This window comes from Peromyscus leucopus, chromosome 9 (genome assembly GCF_004664715.2).
Source record: "Peromyscus leucopus breed LL Stock chromosome 9, UCI_PerLeu_2.1, whole genome shotgun sequence".
In the NCBI taxonomy this organism is placed as follows: domain Eukaryota; kingdom Metazoa; phylum Chordata; class Mammalia; order Rodentia; family Cricetidae; genus Peromyscus; species Peromyscus leucopus.
The window spans coordinates 87997974-88023185 of NC_051070.1; the positions used below are offsets into that span (position 1 = coordinate 87997974).

Below are 25212 nucleotides of genomic sequence, written 5' to 3' on the forward strand. Positions count from 1 at the left end.
GTCGAGGATGTAGAGCAAGGGGAACACTCTTCCACTGATGGTAGGAGTGCAAACTTGTACAGCCACTTTGGAAAGCAATATGGCAGTTTCTCAGAAAATTGGGAATCGATCTACCTCAAGACCCAGCTATACCACTACTGGGCATATACCTAAAGGACACTCTACCATACTACAAGGATACTTGCTCAACTATGTTCATAGCAGCATTATTCATAATATCCTGAAACTGGAAGTAACCTAGATGCCTATCAACCAAAGAATGGATAAAGAAAATGAGGTAGATTTACACAATGGAGTACTACTCAGCTGTTAGAAACAATGACATCATGAAATTTTCTGGCAAATGGATGGAACTAGAAAAGATAATCCTGAGTGAGGTAACACAGACCCAGGAAGACAAACAGGGTATATACTCATAGGTGGATATTAGCCATGAAGTAAAGGATGATCATGCTACAATCTACAGACCCAAAGAAGCTAAGTTACAAGGAAGGCTCAAGGTGGGACACATGAATCTCACAGTGAAGAGGAAATAGAATGACATCACAGGTGGACAAAGAGAGGGTTATGGATGGAAGGTGGGCATGGGAACAGGAGGGACCAGGTCAGGGGAGAATGGAGGGAGAGAGTACTGGGAAAGACAACTGGAATCCAGGAGCATCTCTGGGATGAGTTAGAAACCTACTTCAATGGAAACTCCCAGGAATCTATGAGGGTGACCTTAGCTTTTTACATTTTTCAAAGAATCAACTCAGGTTCTTTGGTTTTCATTAATTTGACTTCATTATTCATTTTCTGAACTTTTGTTTCTTCCTTGAAAGATTCTTCATCTTCCCTCTGTCTTTAACAATACTGCGGTTTTTCTACTCATTGGAGTCAAACACCGTGTATGCTGGTTCCTCTGCTGCTTTTCTCTTCAGTAACAACAGCTACGTGTAGCTTCAGAGCTGCCCGTTAGCTGCATCCTTCCCCCGTGCTTTCATTAGCTCGCAGCTCTTGGAATCTGGTCCTTGCTATGATTTCCTAACTCAAGGATTACTCTATAGTGTGCTTTTTCATTTCCAGACACATGGGATGTCTCTGCTAGCTCATTACTAGGTCTGATTTACTGCACTGCGGAGAAGAGGAACTTTACCCCAGTTTTGCTTGTGTTTTTGCATTTGAGGCTCCTTCCTTGGCCATTACAGAGGAACCATGCCCCTAACCTCACACCCTGAAAAATGAAATGCATTCTGCCCTCATTCAGCATATATATGTGTATATATACATATATATTATCATATTTTTATATATAATATTGAATTCATTGTTTTCCAAACTTCTGTCTCTGCTTGTCATCTCTGCCTCATTAGTTTCTAGGGGAACTGAGTTAAATGTCTAACTATAGTTGCCAAGTCAATGGCAGATGCCATACTTTCTGTTTTGTACACCACAGTTATATATTCACGGACCTATGTTTCAACTTGCTTCACTACATTGATTGTCTTGCTCAAGTATGAAAAATATGGACTTTTTCTATCATCCCATTTTCAACCTGTACCTGTTAGATGCTTTTAAAATAATGTATCCTAGCATCTTGTTTTCTCTCTATTATCAAAGATGCCTGATAAGCTGAACCCCTTGTGGATATTATTTATTCTTTAAATTTGATGTCATTACAGCATTTCATGTATCTCACTTTTTCTTCTCCTTTTTACCTTTCTCAATTAAGCTTTCTTCTTTTCTGATTAGGCCAGGCTGGGTGATGGGTGAGCCTGAAGATGGGCCTATCTCTGCCTCATCACTGGGGTTACAAAGGTGTACCCAGCTTTTCCATGGATTCTGTGGGTCCAACTCAGATCCCAGCAAGTAATTTACTGAGCTCTCTCCAGCACCCTTAACATACTCTTACCCTTTTAACACACCCTTACCCACCTTTACACACCAGTTACCCCCCTTTACACACCCTTACCCCCTTTACACGCCCTTACCCCATTAACACGCCCATGTCCCACTGAAGCCTTTCAGATTTTACACTCCATCTTTCTTATGATTGCATTTTGGACATGTCCAAATCACTTTGGGCTATAATTTCAAATAACTGTATATTTTTCAAATTGCACTGCTTACTTCAGGATGCCATCTTTATGCCTCAGCTAGTGGAGACCACACCCTCTTCCTCACACTGTGAAGCATCAGGTTCTGGCATGGCTGTCTTTTGAGTCTGTCTGTCCCTCCTCTTTGGTTCTTAGTACAACATTTTCTCCAGAATTCAGTTATCCTGTGACTGAATACCCATGTACCTTATACAATTTTTTAAAATCATTTTCACTGGAAAAATTTCCTGAATATCTATTCCATCATATTCCTAGAGTCTAAAGTTGTCATTACTGATTGATTTAAAAAGAAAGAAAACACGAAATTCTTTACTTACTATTTCCCATTCTTCCTCCTGGATTTCTTTATGTATTTATTATTTTATATACTTTAATCTCTAAAATTACTTTTAGAAAGTGTCTACATGTGCCATACTGTGAATTTTTGTTCATAATAATATTTCACCCTTCTATTTAAATAAGCAGCCGACAATAATAGCCTCAACTCTAAGTTTGCCTGTTTCAAAACTGATCAATCACATCTTGACCTCTTTGTGTCCTTGTACAGCTGTAGGAGAAAGTCTGCTGACACTCAGGTTACTGTTTAACATGGTGGTTCTGGTTTCTTATCTCAAAATAAGACCTGAGCGTAGAACTATATATTAGTACCTGTCAATTACCACAGCAAACTATCATGAACCAAACTCTATCATCCCCCTCAAGTCTCTAAGGAAAATTCCATTCTCTTCCCAAATTCCATGGCTTACAACAGTCCCTCCTTCATGCTGATGGTTGAGATTCATCACCACAGTCTCAGCCCCGCCCCATGCACTCCATCTTCACGTGGCCTCTTCCGTATGTCTTCCCATCTTACATTAGTACAGGTTGAGGGCTGAGGAGATGATTCAGTTGGTAAAGTGCTTGCTGCCTAGGCACCGTTTTCAGTGAGACTGTTTCTCAGCAAGCAAGGCGGATAACCACTGAGGACAATACCTTACACTGTACACTTGCCTCCACACACAAGTGTACATGCCTGCTCATGCATCTGCACACAGCATAACCCACATGATAACATCAGAAGCAATTACATCTACAGAGACTTTTACTTCCTAGGAAGGTCATATTCTGAAGTTCCCTTGGGGGAGGGCGGCACGATTAGACTAATGCTTTGGATTCCTACTGTTTTATATGCCATAAGGCATATGTGAGGTCTTCGGTTTCCATTGCATCCTTTAAATGTTTGGTCTACCCTCTGTCTTCAGAAACTCTCTGGCAGAAGTTAACACATTGGCCTTCAGAGATTCTATCTGACATTTCTATTCATTCAGTCTCTCTAAGCCCTCACATCAGTCTTCTCGTATCTGTTTCCTCCTGATGTCTTTTGGGAAACAGCCTTAAAGCAAAATCCAGCCATTCATTTACCCATTTCTTTAGCCTCTAAATTTCTATGGAAGCTTACTTATATCCAGTTTCCCCTCTGTGCCCTGGCTACCCTTCCCTGCATGGCCCTTTTTCTGATATATCACTCTTGCCAATAAACTCTTATGGTTCTACTACATATTTTCACAGAAGTCTAGTCTGCCAGTAATTTATAATATGGGATGCCCTCTGATCTCTTCACTAATTCTTCTTCCCCTTTGATGATAGACATAACTCAAACCACTCTCTGCCTGGAGAAAGCAAGAAGAAATGGAGCCAGAGTTCAAAGTTCTCTACTTCACTTACCCCTCTCTGCCTCTCTGCAATGTGATGAACTTCTCATCCATGGATATCTCGTCTAAAACCAGGAGACAGTGGCATGAGTAAGCGTACATCACTGTCTGATACATGACGTAGGCTGCCGAAATAGTACTATTTCCCACTTTCTCTACAGTGGTCTCACTCTGTTTCTCTGTTAATTGTAGAAAAAAATCCTCATCTAATAGGCCTATTTCCTCAAATTTTAATTTCAGTGAAGAAGAGAACTATTCCAGGGATTGGGAAAAGAACACAAGTGTATATCACAGTAAAATCAGCAGTGTGATTGGAGGGTGTTGGCGTCTTCAGGATCTGAAACAGTCTGCAAGACTGAGATAAATATTAAATATTTTACTCTCATATGAACATGGCAAAAGCAATTTTAGTTTAGGCTGAAGTAAAGTTGCTGAATCCTTCCCACCAAACAAGGAAGTTGGATGTACTCTGTTGAATTTCCAAATGAAAATCATATCCATTTTTAACAAATATGCAGATAATTATTTCTGGAATACAGAAATTAAAGACTTAGTAATGGAACTCACTCAATGGGTCATGTACTCAATTATATTAACAGATGTTAGTCAATAAAGAAATCTTAGGTACTTGGTTTGTCCTCTTATTATGAAGAAAAAAGGAAGTACTTACGTTAACCAAAACCACAGTCTTATATTTGTAGACTTTTTTCCTTCTTGGTTTTGCATTTAATAACATGCTTTTATTTTTATTTTTATTTTTTAAAGTAAAAGCCTAAGGTTCTGGTATTTACTAAGTCTCCTATTTCCCATTCATGAAAGATGTTATCTTTCTACCTCCCTCTTACAACCTATGTGTACCCTCTCTCTCTCCCTCTTCTGTCTTCTGGTAACTCTGGCTCCTGTCACTCTTAGCAGCTACTAAGAAGATCTGAGTTCATCATCTTCAAAGTCAACCAATGGAAGGAACTAGTGGAGAGATTTCTGCCCTCGCATATGCAGGTTTGTGTCAGCAGTCAGCACAGCTGACGAGTGTGGTTGCTGACAGGAAGAGTTGAGCCACGGACCTTGTGGAATAGGGTTTAGTGGCCACAGCAGAAGATGACAACGCATTCCAGGGAAGGTCAGGTTTATTCCTGATTTGCTTTTAAATGTTATGCTAATGTTCCACTAAACTGCCAAATGTTTCAAATCTTGTTTCAAAAAATAATAGCCAACTCTAGAATTTCTGAGTGGAAAAGGGCCTGTAAGATCACTTAGACTCAGCCATCTCATTTTAGAGACACTGAGCACATCCAGAAGGCAAGGGGTCTATTCAAATGAGCACTGAATTTCAGTGGTCTTGTGGCTTTTTATACAGGATACTATTTAAGGATTGATTAAACTTGGGACCCCAATTTAAGAAGCTAAATTAAAGTTAACACACTTTGGGGCATTCCTTAGTACAAATGTTGGGAGCAATACTCACTCTAAGAGGTTCAACAGAGGATTCAGAATACAAGCTTATGTCTATTAATTTCATATTATCTCTTCCAGCAGAGAACATTATGAACTGCCTTTTTTATTTTTATTTTTTGATAATAGAAAGACTCTTCCAAAATCCATGCCCCAAACTTGGAACTTCGGGACTTCCAGTGACCACATGACCATCAATTACCAAGAAGTCACCAAATCCCATCTCACAATTAATATTTCCCTGTTCCAAAATAGCAAAGCATTTCTCCAGGGTGAATGCAAAGATGGGATGCTTCCACAGCAGCAGCTAAGATGTTCCAGCTGTGGCCTGCTGACTAGCAACATCTCCCTCACCTGAGACTCATAAACAATGCCTACTCTGCAGTACAGTACAGCTACACCCTAAATTGTGGAAAGTGCTCCCCCAGAATGCTAGCTATAACACTAGGCTGACTAAAATCATCTTGAGAGCTTTCAAAAGGACCAAGCTCCATCATACCCTAACTCCAACAGAACCTCTACAAGGATGAGATAAACACAGCTCCGGGCTTAGACAGACGGGGCCGCAATGTTGTTTTCTTTGCCAACCTATTATATGACTGTGGCATGCTCCTTAGCTTGTGTGCCTCTGTGACACAGGCCACCAATACCCTCCATACATCCTCTGAAGTACCTAGTAAGTATTTGGTTAAGTGCTACATTTTTACCCCGGCAAAAAATAACTATGAATATTTTTATAGATAATGTCTTTTAATAGATGAGAGTTGGTTCTCAATTAATACAAAATACTGGTGAAGATAATAGATATTGCTATTATCACAAGATGGTGTTTAGTCATTAAAGATGGAAAAAAAAGAAACTGGCATGGTACTGAGTAGATGATGTGCCTCTCCATGAGACAGTGTCGGTTAAGAAGTAACATCTGAGCAAGAGGAAAAGCAACCAGTGTTTATTCACTGCTTCCAGCCTTCTAAAGATTTAGAGAGCACACCTTTAAACCTCTGGACAGCCCTATGAAGAAGGCACTTTGCACATCTGCCTTCCTGGATCCCTCTGATTTTGTCACTTACAACAATTCTAGATATTAAAATTACCATGTTCAGAAAGATATTGAACAATTAAGGCTATTGAAATCAATGGCTAAATAGCTCTCAGGACATTTTTGTAATATTTTATAGTCAACAGTCGTTCAGGGTAGATGGCCCATTTCCATATAACTTTTGTCAATATTGGACATTTTCTAATTCTCTGAATCTGTTATACAAATTGTCATTACTTAGGAATACAATACAGAAGGAAATGACTTCTTCAAAATGTCCTAGCTAAAGCAATCTACCATGAACACTAATGTCTCCTAGGCAACCAGGAAACTAAACACAGTAAAAAAAGAAATGCTGCTCCTTTTGTTAAAAGAATGAAAAAAAAAAAGCCTGTTTTCTTTAAACTAGAAAATTAAAGATCTTCTTCCATTAGAGCCAGGAGTGCTAAGGTTCACTGTGAAAAACAAAACAAGCTCCTATTTTATGCCTGACAATGCTCACTGAATGACAGCAGTCTAGATTAACCCTTTGGCAGCCATCAGGATCCATGCACTGGACTGTTCTAATTGCTAGGGGACTCTATTCCAGCATACATGAAAACTGAGGGCTAACTGTGAACCAAGAATAGAAATGAGCTTGAAAGCTGCTGGCTGATGGATCCCAAGACTAACCTTACCAGGAAAAATGGCCTGTCATTTAAGTGAGCAACAGCACACACTGGGAGCTGGCCAGCAGCTCAGATGGATTCCTTCGACTTGGAAAACAGTCAAGGTACAAAATGAGTTGTTGGAGACATACATTAAAGTTTTATAATTTAAAAATCCTTCTTAACCTACACATATGTCACAATCCCAGAGAGGACAGCATCAGATTCCACAAATGGTATCAAAACAAAGAGAAGGACAACTGAATGTCTCAGTTTATACAAACAAAAGAATGTCTATAATTTCTTAATGTAATTTCAATCTTCATTCTCCATATCTAAACTTCCAAAAGAATGTAGGATACCAATTTATTAAAAGAAAAATATTCTTCTAGCTAGGCAAGTTGAAATATGTTTTCCTAAATGATATTTAATATCTTGAATATTTCTAAAGCTATGCATGAATTTAAAGAAGCTACTATTCTGGGGTGTATGTGCACATTAAGACATTATATATATAATGTCTCTCTATATATATAATGTCTTAATGCAGTTTTTATACAATGTATACAGTACAATACAATGTGTTGCTATGATGTGTATATATACATATATATAATACTTAATACATGTATTAATACGGCCCTGCTGTGTAAAGCAAGCTCCGATCTCACTAGGAAACCTCTGCAGGCTCCCACACATAGTGAAGACTCACAGCTCCTTATTTACATTGTCTGTCTCTGGCTCCTAAAGAGTATTCACACCTACTGACCATGTTGCTTGTATTGTTCTTTTTCATTCTTGTCACACCTCATCATACCAATGATGATTTATGGAACACGAGAACAAAAATGAAATATGGAAGACAGCATCCTATAACAATTTCATGTTTATTTTCCAAGGATAGGGAATACTTTTTTGTTGTTGTTTTGGTTTTGGTTTTTGAGACAGATTTCTCTGTGTGTAGCCTTGACTATCCAGGAACTAGCTCTGTGGACCACGCTGACATTAAACTCACAGAAATATACCTGCCTCTGCCTCATGAGTGCAGAGATTAAGTCAGTCAGCACTGAGTCTGATGCATGCAAGTGTGTGTGGCTGCCTAGTCCTCTGCCACAGAGCCAGCCAGCTGAAGAGCCTCCATGAGCAAGGTCCACACTCCAGAGCTGAAGAAGTTAGAGGTAAGAAGTTATCTCGGAAGTTACATGGTGGCAGACATGGCCAAGGAATACTGCGGGGCTTTGATCCCTTTCTGAGTTTTGTGACTGATGAATGTGTGGAGATGGTAACTAGTGGGTGACAGAATAACACTAGAATGGTAGTCAGATGAGGAAATGCCATCATCATGTTAGAAGCCTTGAAAAGCGTCTAACCTGGCTGTGCAACAAAGGAGTATGCATCCCTCCCCAAAGGGCCTGTTGGACTGTGCTCACATGAAACTTTTTGCTACATAAACCTTTGTGATACTCAAAGAGGAAAGAAAAAGAAAAAAGATATTTTAAGTCGTCTGTGTACTTGTGTACAAGGAGAAATCTAAAATGGATTGATTATTTTTTTCATAATTTTGGAGTCAATCCTGTTCTCTTTTCTACATGCTTTTATCTTCCACAAGAACCACAGACAGAAGAGTCTATCTGAAAGGATTTGTTTTTCAACAGTCCTCATGGAATGTGAATCACAAATCCCATGATCCAGTACAGAACTTTCCTCTCAAAGCAGAACACCTGTAAACATGCTGTCTTCCATAATTATTCTCACCTAATGATAAACACAGAGTGAACAGGTGACGTGTACATTTCATACTACCACCAGACCTTGACTATAAAACACAGCACTATAGATGCAAAAGTATATAGTATTCAATTGTATGTATGCTAAACTAAACACAAAGCAAAACACTACAATATGGGTACTACGGTCCTTTTAAAAAATAAATAAACATCCTGTATTTAGATAATTATCTTTGGGAATGCTAGATGCTTGGGCAAAATGAGCAATTTCTAAACTGAAAGCCTAAGCCTCCTGTCTCATGGAGGCCTAGATTCATCTCAACAAGAAAGATGATCCAAACATGTGTGCCTGTAGACTGATAGCAGAAAGAAATCTACAGGTTATACTAGTAGAACATTATTCTAGGGAGAGAAATAGGTGAAAAAGCATCACTCATGTTATTCTTCTCATCTTCTCGGTCACATGTGATATGAGAATCTTTCATCCAGGTTGCTATTTACTTTCTACAGGATCTTAAGAGATTTGCAGATGGTCCCCTTTTCTTGTGGGTTTTTTTTTCAACTGTGTGATGGCAAAGTTGATATAGTGAACCAGCAACCAAAACTGTGGTCAAAAACCTTCAGTGTCAATGTTAAGGCAACTGTGCTCATCTAGCTGCTGAAACCACACATTAGCATCTTTATTCAATGCATGAGTCTCTCAGAAGTTAAGAGTCACCGGGGTCGTACATTTCTTTATATCTTAAAAAAAAGGTTCAAAACTAAGAAATGCCAAGGCATAAGCGCATACATTTTATCATAGTTTGAACATTAACACTGGGAAAAAAAACAAATTTTATATACAAATTAATACAATAAGGTTACTATCTCTGCACACAGGAAAGATCATTCTACTAACTTCTGACCTATGTGGACTTGATGCGTGTGTGCATGTGACAAAGCAGTGTCACTCACAGACTTTTGCTAGGACAGTGTAGGACTAATTACAGTGTCGGGCACAGTTGGGTGTCACTGTAGTAGAAACTGTCTTCTGCTTTCACTCTTTTGCCTCACTCAGCAATTTCTAACTGTGTTACACACAAGATAACTCTATGACCAATAAATTTACTATTTAACAGTGCACCACAGTTCATACAACCTCATGAGGGGATAAGTTAAAAACTATGCAAGGAAAATATCCCCTTAACTCTCTTCCATAACAAAAGGAAAGCCCACTGAAAAACAAGGTCTTCATCTAAGGCCTTGCTTGACCCAAAGCCATCACAGATCCACTGAGTTCTTCCAGACTCTGATAAGATATTGGTTAAATGAAATCATAAGAATCTAATTCTAGCCTCTGAGTTTTATCCTCACTAAAATCATCATGGGAAGAACCTATTTCTACAGCAATAATCAAGAAAAGTTCTTATTCAAGGGTCTTGAAATGGAGCTTCCTCGTTTCAACAAGCATCTACTGTAAAACATGAACTTGAATGCAGTCAAGTCTTGATTTGTCTTCTCCCAGAATGGATTTACAGTACACCATCAGCTGGGCTCCTTCACAGGGAGTCCTGCTCCTTCACTATCTCCAAAAGCCTTCCTGTCTCCCTGCTCTATAGACAAATAGAATCTTCTACTGGGAGTTCTCTCTCTCTCTCTCTCTCTCTCTCTCTCTCTCTCTCTCTCTCTCTCTCTATCTATCTATCTATCTCTTTCTCTCTCTCTCTCTCCCTCCCTCCCTCCCTCCCCCTCTCTCTCCCCTCTCTCTCCTCTCCCTTCTTCCCTCCCTCCCTCCTTCCCTCCTTCAACCTCTCTCTCTCTCTCTCTCTCTCTCTCTCTCTCTCTCTCTCTCTCTCTCTCTCTCTCTCCTTCTCTCCTCTCCCCCATCTAGCTTTTATTTATTCACCCTCTTACTATGATAGGCATTCATCATGGCATCTCTATTCCTACTCATTTTATTACCCTTTCATTCTATCTGTCCCCATTTAGATACTGAAAACTTTTAATTATTAAATTACTGTTAGGAACAGTAATGAGGCTCAGGCTGCCTACTGACGAACATCATCAAACACTAATGAGCTAGCAGACTGAGACCCACACCTGAATCCCATCAAGTGATCCCATTGTTCAGGCCAGGTGGGATGCTTCTGTCTACAGGCAGTCTTCTGCAGGAGAGCTGGAGTTTGCAAGGTGGTTATTATGTATTCACTCCTGTCTCATGATTCACACTGACTCAAACAGCTTTCCTCTGTGGTCCTACTCATTTACACACTGGTGATTACCTCCCCCATAATAATGTCTCACTGTTTCATTCTGTTTCCTTCTTCTTTGTCCTTATCTTTGCTTTGAAAAGGGCTTCCTGGAGCTGAAACTTCTCAAAATGAAAACTACTAATTGGTCATTTCCTTATTTCTACTTTTGATCTCTTCCAAACCTTCAAAGAAAAATAAGTCCCACAGCCATTTGGGTGATCTGTGGGTACACAGGCCTTTCTTGATATTCCCACAGTGGTCAGCTTATTGCCCCAACCCAGAAGATGTTAGACAAATACTGATTGTCATCTACAGTTTTCTGAGCACCTAGGAAAGACAGACCAAATCTAAAGGAGACAGAAAATCTGCCTCCTTCCCCCAGGAAGCCTTGATAAAGTTATCTCTACAGTTAACTGGGGACTATGTGACCAACTCCATTCCATCTCTTCCCAAACTTTCTAACCTTTCTTAATAGCAAAAGAACTTACACTAACAAAGGTACTGTCTGAACATTGCCACGTGCCAGGCCTATACAGATTACTTGATCTACATTAGTTTGTGTCAACATTATCAGTCTATACTTCTCTATAGAGTCAAGCAAAATCCACAGAAATAAGGCATCTCTGTTTAACAAAGAGCTTAAAGCTCCTCCATAAATCAAAATGGCCACAAGTACTGCTCTAAAAGAGGCAGGGAAGGCATGAGAACCCAGAAGACAACTCACTCACTGATGGTGACAGACACTGGTAGCAGAGCTTAAGGGCATTATTTCCCTAGTATATAACTCTGATTGTGTCTCCTTGGCTACTTCCTCCTATCCACAAAGATCACCACACTGGACACAGCATGGGGATGATTTGTTTAGGGCCAAAGGAGTCCCTCCTTCTAAATTTTACGAAGGTACAAGAAACTATTTCTGATGACAGTACACAGGGTCAGCATTTATACACGATCTAGCAAGGACACCTCCCACTGAATGTGGAGGACATCAACCGTAATATGGAAGCAGCTAGAAAGCGTGCCTAGTAACTTAATGTAATTTAACTTAATGTGAATGATTACTTCCTGCAGGTAGCTGATCACAGAAAATGACATGGAGACATAAGAAAGAAAAATAGCAACAAACAAACAAAACCACAAGACCTGGCGTCATGTAAGCTAAATTTCTCAAGTGCACAGTTGGCTCTGCTCACAGATTTAGTGTGTCTGCTTTGACATGGCTATAAAGTTCACTCGGAGTCCATGGTGTGAGCATGCTAGGTCTCACAGTGTTGTGTCGAATGGGCAGGCCAAGTGCCCAATGAAGCTCTTAGCTTCTCTCATGACATCAGAGAAACTAGGCAACTGTGAGCCAGTCTTCTGAGGGTGTGTGGTTGCTGAGTGGAATTTATTGCAATCTTCACTGTTAAGTAAGTTAGGAAGTAGGACATCATAATCAAAAGGATGACAAACACTCACTAATAAAGGGTATATGTACTACTGAGAAATGAATTTGAATTTGAGGGAAGCGATGAAAAATGTTCTCCCAACACTGAAACTCTTGAGCTCTGCTGTCTTGAAGGTACTTGCTTTTAAAATAATTTTTCATATGCTAGCTATTGGTAACTAATATAGTTGAATTTTGACTTATTGAAAAATACAAAGAAGGACCATTGCTCCTCAAAACAGCAACAAATAAAAATTATTTTAATGTTTCTCTTGAAAAGTTTTAACCTGCTTCCAAGCTTCCTTGTTTAGAGGACTCATCCTGAGAGCCCTGCTGGGACCAGGGCTTTGTTGGCACAACTTAACTCCCACCTGTGGCCTTGCCTTTGTGTTACCGCACAGGCTCCGAGCAGCAGTCCCTGGACACGCAGCTGACAAGCAGACCTACGCACTCCAGCCCCTGCCCCGTGCTTCTCACTCAACCATTCTCAGGCATCTCCCCAAGTTGCCTTCCCATCTTTACATACCAGCAGCCCCAGGAAGCTGCTGCACAAAGCTGCTGTGAGGTCCGTGCCAGGCTCCTTAAAAGTTTAAGGTAGTACTGGTTAGTACTCCTACCCCTTTCTAAACACAGATTCCCAGAAACTCAGATCTCCACTTAAAGTGGAGGCCACTTGGCAAGCTCACTGCTTGGGTTCCTGGAGGGTACATACATGGCATGAATTCGGTGACTTTCACCCTCATGACCATGGCTAAGTGACTCCATCATATCCTCCAGCAGGACCTCCCCAAGAGCCTTGCATACACCAATCACCAATTAACTGACATCACCATGTGGCAGGCAAAAGCTATTTTTCAGGACAATCGGTAATAAACCAACTGGGTAATATGCCTAGGTCTCAGCCATGCTAAGAGATGGGCTATCTTACCAGTGAGAGTGACTATAATTGAAGAGGTCCTAGCTAGGCCTGAGACGAAGAGAGAGAGCCTCAGAAAATTTGCTTCATAGTTTTAGTAACAGACAATTCAAAGAAAATGGAGGGAGGAAGGGAGAGAGAGAAAGAAATAGTGAAGGGGAGGGAAAGGGGGATGAAGATGGAAGGGGACAGAGAAGCCATGCATGGGGCCTCCCTGGGGAAAAAACAGGTGTGGTGCCAGGAAAGCCTGTCTTCCTGACATTCTGCTGGAGCAGAAATGAGAAGTCGTTTCTGTGAAGACCTCTGCTAAACTGACAGGTAGGGGGATGGAGGAACAAAGGTCCCTCCTTGCATGGTTCATGCTGAGAACCTGCAGCAAAAGCCAAGGGACTCTACTCTGAAACCTGGCCTGCAGAATACTTACGACCAAAGGGGCAAGTGTGAATTGGAACTGCAGTCTTCTCTGGGGTGGAAATTTGGTCTGAGCAATAGACTGGAGCAGATACAGAAACAGACCTGGCACTGTTCTCATACAACAGCCCACACTGAGACAGGGTATGTACCTGTTCCTCCTCAGGGAAAAGACTGCCAAACATACCCCAAAACGGTCAGTGCAGAGGCAATCTACGCCCTCATGCCATGTGAGGAGGACACAGCAGCCCCGCACTCAGACCTCTTCCTGTGAGTGACTACCCAGCGGAGGGCTGGTAACCGCCCTCCACTCCCCTGACCTACTGAGCGGAAGGCAGCCAGCCGCCCTGCTCCGGTGAAGCGCTGCACACAGACTCTGCACCCTAATGCTGCTCTCTTTCAGACATGCCTTGTTTAATTCCTAGTTTCGAGTTGGTGAACCAGCTTTGCCCTTCCAAACCCTGTCGCCACTACCCCCACCTTCTTGTTTGTTTGTTTGTTTGTTTAGGTTTCCCAAAGAAAACAGGTTAGCTTGGAGGCACACCTTTGCCCTCCTGAGTGCTGGGATTATTTGAGATAAGTTGCATTCATTCGCCACTTTCTCTTTTCATTCTATCTGGTGTCACACGCCTTTAATCCCAGCACTCGGGAGGCAGAGCCAGGCGGATCTTTGTGAGTTCGAGGCCAGCCTGGACTACCAAGTGAGTTCCAGGAAAGGCACAAAGCTACACAGAGAAACCCTGTCTCGAAAAACCAAAAAAAAAAAAAAAAAAAAAAAAAAAGATTTATTTATTCATTTTGTGTGCATTGGTGTTTTGCCTGCATGTGTGTCTGTGTGAGGGCTTCGGGTCCCCTGAACTGGAGTTACAGACAGTTGTGAGCTGCCATGTGGGTGCTGGGAATTGAACCTGGGTCCTCTGCAAGAGCAGCCAGTGCTCTTTTCATTCTATCTTTAACTTCGGCTGCCTTATCTCTTCCCTTCCTTAGCTCTTCGGTTTACTGCTTCTATTTTTGGAGCCCTTGCTGTGATGCCAGCCCTTAGTGTTCCTCTGCTCAGTTCCTTTCCATCCCTGCCCTCAGTTACAGACATCAGTATACACCATGCTTTCCCCCTTACTCCAGAAATCGACAGGAACCGAAGAGGCAGCCCATTCAGTTGGCTGCCCCGTATTCTCACTCTGGGCATATCCAGCAGTCATGGAGAACTCCGCAGGGAGCGCTCTCCTCTCACCAGACACTGAACAGGTACCCGCAGGGCTTAGCTAACGGGCTACACCTCTAGTCCCGCAGGTGAAGGACACCTCAGCCTCACTCCACAGTCAACCATGAACACTGAAATGTTTCCACTGGAAGAACATGAGTGATTTTTTTAATCTGACCAGAAACCTAATTCCATCTGTGCAAATCTCAACACAAAAACACAGAAAGCATGAAAGGCAAGGTAATGTGGCTCCTCCAAAGATTACCAATTCCACAGTAATGTATTCCAATGAAAGCAGGTAAGATGAAATCCCAAAAATTCTAAAACAATTGCAAAAATGTTTAACAAGATTAAAGAGAACAAGAATAAACTCTAGAATGAATTCAAAGTGAAGATAAGCAAAATACTAAATGAAATAAGGATATGAAAACAGCATACAAGAAAGAAATTCAATAAAGAAAAAGAAATATTGAAAAACTCAAATTAAAATTTGGAAATGAAGACCTCCATTAGTCAAACTATCAAAGCACCATGGGAAGTATCACCTATGGGACAAGTGAAAGACAGAGTGGCAGGACTTGGAGACCAGATAGATGAGGTAGAACATTCAGACACTGACAAGAATAAATGAAGAATGTATGGATAGAACATGGAAGATCTGAGTGGTACCAGTAGAAGGCCAAATTATCAATCATGGACACTGAAGAAGTAAATGCTGTTCACATAAAAAATATATTAAACAAAAACCTAACGGACAGTATTCCAAGTCTAAGCAAGAGATGGCCACCTAGATACCAGAAACACTAAAACCTAAATAAACAAGACTCAAAGAAAACTTTCCAATGTCATATTATCATTAAAGGACTAAATATAAAGAACCCTTCCCCCCCCCCAAAAAAAAAGAAGAGTAAAAGCTTCAAGGGTACCAAACCAGATAGAAAGGCAAATTTATCAGAAAAACTGCCAGTTTCTCAAAAGAAATTCTATGAACCAAGAGGACACAAAATTATGAATTCCATGTTCCAAATGATAGTGATTGTCAGTCCAGATGATCCACCACAGTCATGGTTCAGAACTGAAAAAGAAAGAAAAACTCTTCATGATACACATGGATGGAACTGATGACTCTGAAGTCTGCACTATAAAATATAACTGAAGGAAGCCTAGATACTGAAGAGCAAGGCATTTCCATGAGGCAACAGAAAAGAACAAACCAGGCTAGACCATCAAACAAACAAGCAAGGATTAGGAACAAACCAAACATTAAAAACAACAAAATGAAAGGAAATAATAAATTTCAACAATTGCTTGAAATACAAACTGCCTTAATTTTCTAACAAGCACAATAAAAGTGACACCAAAGGAAAGGAAATAGTCAAAGTATGCCTATCTGCAAATGACATGATCATGAGCATGAGACCTACAGACTCCACCAGAAAAATTAGCACTGATAACCACTTCCAGCAAACTAGCAGCATACAAAATCAACACCAACAGCTTTCCCATGTACCAGCAGTGAGCACAGGAAGAAAGACATTGGAAAAAGCTTGGTCACAAGAGCTTTCAAAATAAATAAAATGCTTAGGAATAAACCTGAACAAAGAAGTAAAGATCTCAGCCTGGTGGTGGTGGCATATGTCTTTTTTCCTAGCATTCAGGAGGAAGAGGAAGGCAGATCTTTGAGTTGGAGGCCAGCCTTGTCTACAGAGGTAGTTCCAGGACAGTCAGGGCTACACAGTGAAACCCTGTCTTGAGAAAACATAACAAACCAAACAAATGAAGAGGAAGAGAAGGAGGAGGAGGAGGAGGAGGAGGAGGAGGAGGAGGAGGAGGAGGAGGAGAAGAAGAAGAAGAAGAAGAAGAAGAAGAAGAAAAGAGGAAGAAGATCTCTACAGTGTTTATTTTAAAACATGGAGGAAATTGACGGTCTTAGAAAATTTAAAGACCTCCTATGACCATAGAGGGGCTAAATAGTTGGGAATGTCTGTATTACCAAAAGTGTTCTAAAGAATCACTGCAGTTTCCATTAAAATTTCAGTGGCATTTGACACAGAAAAAGAAAAAAATATCCAAAAGCACAAAAGATCTCAGAGAGCCATCAAAATGCTGAACAAAAGGAATATCCTGGAGGCATCACCAAATAGGTTAAGTTATACTGCAGAGTTGTAGTAACTAAAACAATGTGGTACCAGCACATAGGCATACAGGCAGATGAGTGGGATACAAGAGAGGACTCACAATTAAACCCACACAGCTACAGCCATTTTATTTTTGAAAGAATGTAAAAACACACACTGAAGAAAAACCAGCATCCTCAACCATGACATGGAAATAGACCTCCATGTGCAGAAAAATGGAAAGAGATCCCAATATCTCAGAATAACTTTCATGTAATGAAATTATATCATTCAGTGGAAAGTTTATGCAAATGGAGATCACAATATTGTGGAATATTAATTTCAGATTGTTACATTTGCTTATGCTGTGAACATTTGCTTTAATGATGCAAAGATGTGTTGCATTCTTTTATGCTGCATTTGTTTAACTCTGTGAAGCTATGTTACTTTGCCTGTCTAAAACACCTGATTGGTCTAATAGAGAGCTGAACAGTCAATAGTGAGGCAGGAGAAAGGATAGGCGGGGCTAGCAGATAGAGAGAATAAATGGAAGGAGAAAGCTGGAAGAAAAAGAAGAGCAGTGAGCAAGAAAACAAGGAGAGGAGAATACTAGGGGCCAGCCACCCAGCCAAACAGCTAGTCACAGAATCAGAGTGAAAGTAAGATATATAGGAATAGAGAAAGTGATTTATTTGGGAGCTGGGTGGTGAACCCCCAAAAGAACAAAGAGACAAGAGAAAAAGAAAAAACATTCAACAATATCACAATATAAAGAGAAATGTGCCAGACGTAGAAAAACAAATATCACATGTTTCTCTTACTTGTGGATCATATATGTGTATAGAGATGTAGTTTTCTGACACAAAAGCAGAATGGAACCTGGGGAAGGAAGGAGAGGCATGGAAGGTGGGGATTTTAGAATATGGGAGTAAATATAGCTGAATACACTGTATACTTGAAAGAAATTTTTTCTGGAAAATACAGCATTATGCATGACGAATATACAACAATTTAACAAAAGACCTAGTTTTCATTGCAGCTTCGGGCTTTAGACTAATGATCCACAGACACTGTTCACAGCAGCCCTAAGATGGTTCCACCCATTTCAGACTAAGATGTGGTCACATGTGCATCTGCCAGCACCTGGACTTCTTTGGTGAGGAGCATGAATAACAAACTGCCGGCATTGAAATATCATGTTCTGTGGTAATCCCCCAACTAATCATCTTGCTAATAAATATCTAAAGACCACATTTTTTTTTCTGGGCTTCCAGCTTCCATGGGAACATTCTGATTGTGACATAATTTTTAAATTAGTGGGTTTATTCATAGTTTTATATTAGTAAATGTCAAGCTTATTACTAATGAGCAAACTGTAAATCCACAGTAGTGCTAATTTTTAACAGTACAAGGAATTAATATGAAGAGAAATAAGGAAACAATTAAAAATTTCCTTAGGGGTAGTTTCTCCCATGAAATTCTGTGCCAAGCAAGAAAGCATGAAGCCCCTTTGAGGGTGCATTTAGAGAGGATGACAAGAGCTGTGTCACTATAGGGAAGGGCAAAGCCCCCACTCACAACAGAGCACCTCGTTACAGACACCTTCCCTCACAACGCCCCTCTGGCCATTCTATTGAGATTTCCCTGCTGGCCTTTGATTTGCTAAAAGGCACATTTCCAACAAGTTTTCATTTCTTAGTTTTCATTGCTTCCTTACTGATGCTTCCATTCTAATCACTGATGCAATTGCTTTTACTTGAGAAGCCAAAGCTTAGTGTAACACTCAGCTCTTCAAAAGCCATGCTAAGAAAATTCTCTTACCTAGCCAGGGTTTTCTAACACTGACTTCCTTTCTCTACTAATCTACTGAGTGGAAGCATATGTGTCTATGGCTTCTTAACCTCCCAGTTCTAGATTCTGAGAAGCATCTGCCTTTTGTGGGGACTTATGACACTTCCCTATACAGCCATCCTACAAACACTCTCAAGCAAACACAACTGTTTTTCAAACCTTCTTAAAGCTTCAGTCTATTTGCTAAGATGTTGGAGGCTTCCTGCACTAGTGGCTATGGAAACCACCTGTCTTATGATGGCAAGAGGTCTTTTCTCCATTTTTCCTGGAAGCGTGCCAGGTTGCTGGAGACCAGATAGTGCCCTACATTTTAGGGAGTCAAATACAGGTTTTTCGTGTGATAGTTCCCAAAGGGTCCAGATCACAGTTAATAATATGAAACTATGACATGGTTTGCTCTGGTTGGGGAACTTCATAGTTTTAAGTGCATAAGCAAGCCAATGTACCAATAACTATAGGATCAAGGAGTCACTGTCTTCCCTCACCATGGCTATCACCCCAATCTGTCATACAAGAATGAGGTCTTACCCCCAAGAATGAGGTATGCATCAATTAGCATGGCACATGAAGGTGTGTTTGAGGCCATCCTACTCCCATCCCACCCATTTCTCCAAGACAAGCCAAATACACACCTGCATACAAACATAAGTATACATTTGATTCTCCACCTCATATAGATGATGATCTCCTTGGAGGCAGGGAAAGCTGTCTAAGACCATGTTGCTTATCAGCCTGCCCTAAAACTCAGGCTTCAGCAGTATATGATAGGCAAAACAGCTTTGAAGGACTGATCAGTTCCCATTCAACTCTGAGAATCTACAGGTAAACATAAACTTTACTCAGGCTAGAAACCTAGTGGATTTCCACTGAGAGGCCAGGTTGACAGCATGAGTCTATTGGAAGAACCATGTGGGCCTTGCCTGGCCTGCTCACCATGAAGACTCTGAGCTATGCACCTTTCCCAGCACAGGCAGCTGGGAAAAAGAGGAAGGAGACCCCTATCCTACTTTAGGTTATAAGCTTTTCATCACAAGCATGTCAGCCTCAGCTCAGTATCAGGTTGTCTCTAGGCAGCATAGAGGACATTCATCCTGACATGGCATGTGTGGTGGCAAGGCATAGGCAGAGGGAAGATGGAAATAAGGGCCCCAGATAGACGCTAGAGAGAGTTCCTTTCCTGAGAAAACACAAGCCTGTCACTTGCCCTTACACCCACAGCCACTAGCACATGGTCAATGGATATCAGATAAATGCAAACTGAATTCACTCCCTGCCCCTTCCCATGACCATGTTGCGAGTACTTAAGTTCTATTGAAAGCACTTTGGAAAAGCCTACTGTTCCCATCTAAAGGATGGTCTATTTAAGAACCCACCCTCTCCCAAACAAAGAATCAATGTAGCTGATATTTAACCTAATGGGTGGGTTACAGTGGGAAAGTGCATCTCAGACCTTCACTGTGGTAAAGAAGCAGAAAGACCTATGCCTCACTTATTTTTAATAAAATATATTTTTTGATTATTTGGAAATTTCACATATTGTACCCAATCGCATTCACTTCCCAGACCTCCCAGGTCCAGCCGCACTCTGGTGAACTCCTCCAAAACAAAAGAAGAATAAAAAAAGAAAAAATAATAACAAGTCCAATTTGTGTTGCCTGTATAATCACTGGAGCATGGTCAAACTCTCAGTGAACAGCCCCTTAAAGAAAACTGAGTCCTTTCCACCCCATCCCTTCTGGAAGCCATCAACTGAAGGGCTACACTTCACCATCTCTATCACAGTATTTAAAAGTTCTCTTCAATAGCTTCCTGTCTGGACTGTTTCTATGTCTCTCATTCTCAAGAGCGAGTCCAAAGTCATCAATACCACTACTAAAGAAGCTTCTCTGCCCTTCATAGTCAACAGCAGCACAGATCATGGACTTCCACGTGGTTTCTAGATACAGCGAGGGCCATGAACATCAACAAGGCTTCAGGTGGCAGCACAGATTATAGATATCCCCAAGGCCTTTGGAGGGAACATGATCCCTGAATATTACCATGGTCCTATAGCAGCAGCATGGACCACAGACATCAACATGGCCTCAGGTGGCAGCCCAGGTCACACACATTAACATGCAGGTTAAGCTTTTGTGTAGCTATTTTTTCAAAATGTCTGGACACAGACTGTGTATGTGTGTAGGTGTGTGTGTGTGTACAAGTATGCACAGGTATGTATATGTATATGGAAGCCAGAGGATAATTTTGGGTGTTCTTTAGGTACAATGTAACGTTTATTTATTTATTTATTTATTTATTTATTTATTTATTTATTTACTTACTTACTTGCTTATTGAAACAAGGTTTTTCACTGGCTCAGAATTCATTAAAAGGACCCAATTCAAATCCCTGACTAATACTTTACCAACTGAGTCATCTCCCCAGCTCCAAGACAAATTCTTATCAACAAAATTAATTTATTTCCTCTCTCCCCTTTGCTTTTCATGATTAAGACAGTTACAGCCAAGCTGTAAAAGCACAAATTTCTGTAAGCTGACATTGATAGAGTAAAAGACAGTTAAAGAATGTTTGAGCAATTTTTTTCCCCAGCCTCAGTTGAGAAAAAAAAAAAAAGTCAACTTCTATCATGGATGTTGAAATGACCAAATCTGCAATAGCCATTTGGACAGAGTACAGGTGAATAGTCCAATTCTTCCTGGAGAAATGAACAAAAAAGACCCAGACCATTATCCAAGGTGACTTAAAAAGATAGCCCAGGGACTGAAATTTGTGGTTCTGATACCATTTGAAGAAAAATGAAGGTGAGGCCAGATCCCTGGTGACTCATTCTTTCTCAATAATGCCTGTACCCGTGCTTGGTTGTGTCAGTACACGATGGTCTCGGACCAAATGGTGCCATCTTTAGCAGCCTCTAGACAAGAGGAAAAGATCCTGAAAAAGTAAAATCATTTAAAAGGAGTGCTATTGATGACTTAATATCAAAACACATTCTACTTCTTATTGCCCAGGATATATAAATCTGAAAAATACAATTTTTAAATAGATAGAAAAGAAAATTATCAAATTATTGTTAGATAAAGTAATAATCAACAAAGTTGATTATTAGAAACTTGATGACCTCGTGTTTAGTCTAGCACTTCCTTCTATGTGTTTAGTTCAGGTGCTTCTTCATTATTCAACAAATAAGCAGTTTGTTAGGTGCTAGATATATAAGAAAAGATTCGGTCCCCACTTGTGTTCAGTTTGGCTTGTGGCAACAACTCCCTGTTATTGCACTTGATAACTACATGGTTTACTGTTCCCTTCACAACGATGAGGAGAAAGCAGTAACTGAAGTAATCAGGCTCCATCTCTGATCCAAAAGAAAAAGCAAAGCCAGGTAGAAGACACAATTTTCAGACAGTTAGGCGATCTGGGCAAGAATAGAATGGTTTAATGTAGTTGACATGACATTGGGACATACTGGAGATTAGATGGCCAAGTGAGGCTCCTCAGAGACAAAAGAGTTAGGAAGCAAACTATGCAGGCTAGTTGTTAGTTAGAATGGCCTGCTCATCTCCCATCCCCAGGTTTCAAGAGTAAGGTACACTTCACTTCAAAGAACAGGAGAGTTTGCCAAGTCAGAGGGCCCAATACTAGACAACCCCCTCTTACCACTCAGATGAGAGGAATATGAATTCTCTGTAGGCCCACTATACACACAAATTTACTCGATCAGAATCTGCAACAATTTGATCCCCAGGTAAATCATTTATTTCCTAAGACTTGGCTAAGTCCTGAGCTAGCCAGCTTGGCTAAGACTAAAAGCCACATCCTATCCATTCCTTCTTTTTTGATTCACTACTTGAGAACTATGAGAATCAAAGAGGAAGGAAAAGGGTTGCTTTGGAGGGAGGCCTCTCTAGACCCTTAAGGAAAACTTCATCCAAGCTAAACTTGAACAAAATACACAGAAATAAGGCTAAAGCATTTAAACTTTGCTGATATGAATTGGTATCATTTGGGAGTGGATTAAGCAAGAGAGTTTTATGAAATTCGTAGAGAGGAGTCTGCATACTTCAAAGAGAATGGACTACATAGCCAAGCAAGAGCACAAGAAATGCTGAGTATGAAGGGGAGCCAGAGGCCAATGGGAAGGACTTAAATCAGTAAGGGAGAAGTGAGCAGAGGAAGAAATGGTCACATCTGGAAACATTTAAAAGACTCAGTAAGACTTGTTAATGGGTGGAATTATGGGGTTGCAGTAGGGCAACAAACAAGCACTTAGCACAGAGTGATATACTACCAAGCAACTTCCCAGCCCTACGGTCCACCTAGAACTGCTCTGATTCCAAATGCAAAATGAAAGAGTTGAAAACTACACACCTCTTTGAGTTGAAGGGTAATGCCATAATGCCTAGTTCCTACCTCTCTCTTCCTCACCATGAAATTCTTACCTGCTTTACCCTAAAAAAAGATATCAGAGAAATATAGCATTGATGTCAGAATAGAGGAAAATAATACTGATTTTAAACAAAATGAACAGTAGCTGAAATTAAATAGACAAGTGAAGAAAACCCTGGTTTAAAAACCAGAACCCTGAGTTGCCATGCTACATAGTCAAAGGTTGGCAGTGACTGTCAAAGCATCATCAGATCTCGACACTTCAGAAACAGAGCCTAACTCCTGAAGCAAAGAACTAAAACTCGTGTCTGGAAGCCAACCTTTAAGTCTCTAGAAAGGCCACTTCTAAAGAGTTCTTCAGCTGTAAGTCAAGCTTCTCTTCTTGACCTTGCTCTTTATTGGAAGGAGAAGCTATTCTGAGGTCAGCAGCCATCATCTCCACTTACGGGGCGAAGCATCCTCAGAAAAGTCACCACCCTACTCGAGTTGCCTTGAGCACACTTTCAAAGAACTCCTCATGGTGGAGAACCTCTTTCCTTTCCAAAGTCTGTTCTTTCCTGTCTACCCTGACTGGTAAAGCCAAGCCCCTCACCCTCCCCATCCCCAGCACAACTTCCTCCAAGCACACATATGTGTTCCGGGCCTGAAACCCAAATGTGTTTCCTATCATCGCTGAACTATTTTTGTATACATTTTCTACCAAATCCAGCAGAAGGTTGACAAAGGGCAAGGTAGAATTCCAGGCAATATTTTGAAAAAATAGAATTCTATTTTCAGGTTCTGGGATATAGAATAGTTAGTTGCCTCTGAGTTCATGTTGATACCAGCATTTCTCTTTCTGTGTGCTTCTGGGGATACCTCATGGTCATGCAAGGAAATGAATCCAGTTCTTTCCAGCATTCTAAGAAAGGACTGAAATTTTTTTCCCCAAAGGAGAATTTTATTCCAAAGCCAATTATTTTACAAATTGGATTCAAGGTTTACCTAATAGGCCATGGTGAGAATCTGTGGGAAGATGGAAGAAAATCCTGCAATTTTCTGTCTTGAGGAATCCTACTTATCTAGGGTATTCTCTATCCTCTGTCTCCCTTCCCTCCTTCCCTCCGTCCTTCCCTCCTTTCTTTCTTCCTTCCTTCTTTCTTTCTTTCTTTCTTTCTTTTTCTTTCTTTCTTTCTTTCTTTCTTTCTTTCTTTCTTTCTTTCTTTCTTTCTTTCTTTCTCTCTTCTATTCTTCCTTTCTTCCTATCTACCTACCTACCTATCATCTATCTATCTATCTATCTATCTATCTATCCATCTATCTATCTTTATGCCCATGTTTAAATCTGCATCAAAACAGTTTTGTTTTTTTTTTAAATAAACTCCAACTCTGCTTCCAAAGGAAGGAAGGGAGGGAGGGAAGGAGGGAGGAAGGGAGGAAGGAAGGAAGGAAGGAAGGAAGGGAGAGAGGGAAGGAGGGAGGGAGGAGGGAAGGAAGGAGAGAGGAAGAGAGAGAGGGAGGGATCAAGAGGTAAAGGTAAGGGAGGGACGATGGGGGAAGAAGCAGGGAGTCATCCCTACTTCTCTGAACATGCGTCTCTAAGGTTATCTTTGTGTTTGAGGATTACAGTGCTTTCTATTTCCCAGCATCTCTATTTGCCTGTCGGAAATGCTTTGCAGTTTAGTGCCCTGGGATGTTTTGTTTGTTCATCTGCTCTGTCTACGCAGCCCATGCTGGCCTGGAACTTTTTTCCTATGCCTTTTTTTCCTGTGCCTCAGCCACTTATGTTCTGGGATTACAGGCACACAGCAACAGGCCTGTGGGTATGTTTTAAGATGCAACACCTTGAGATGTAATTTGCATATCATCAGGTCACTAACATGCAAGATTTCAGGGGTTTTCATATATTTACCCACTTGTGCAGCCATCATCTCAATTGATTTAGGACATTTCTACTGTTGCGGGGGGGGGGGGGACTTTTGAGAATTTCAGAGCCCACTCTGTGCCTCTCATCAATTAAATCATTGTCTGCTGGTGAGACACAG

At 40.7% G+C, this 25212-nt stretch overlaps 1 protein-coding gene and 1 pseudogene across 4 annotated transcripts in view; one reads left to right on the plus strand and one right to left on the minus strand.

Moving 5' to 3' along the window:
* Positions 1–25212, minus strand: part of Fhit (fragile histidine triad diadenosine triphosphatase) — a 1516285-nt gene that overhangs the window by 821156 nt on the left and 669917 nt on the right. The gene's annotated exons all lie outside the window — the stretch shown is intronic.
* Positions 8065–8434, plus strand: LOC114700777 (annotated as a pseudogene).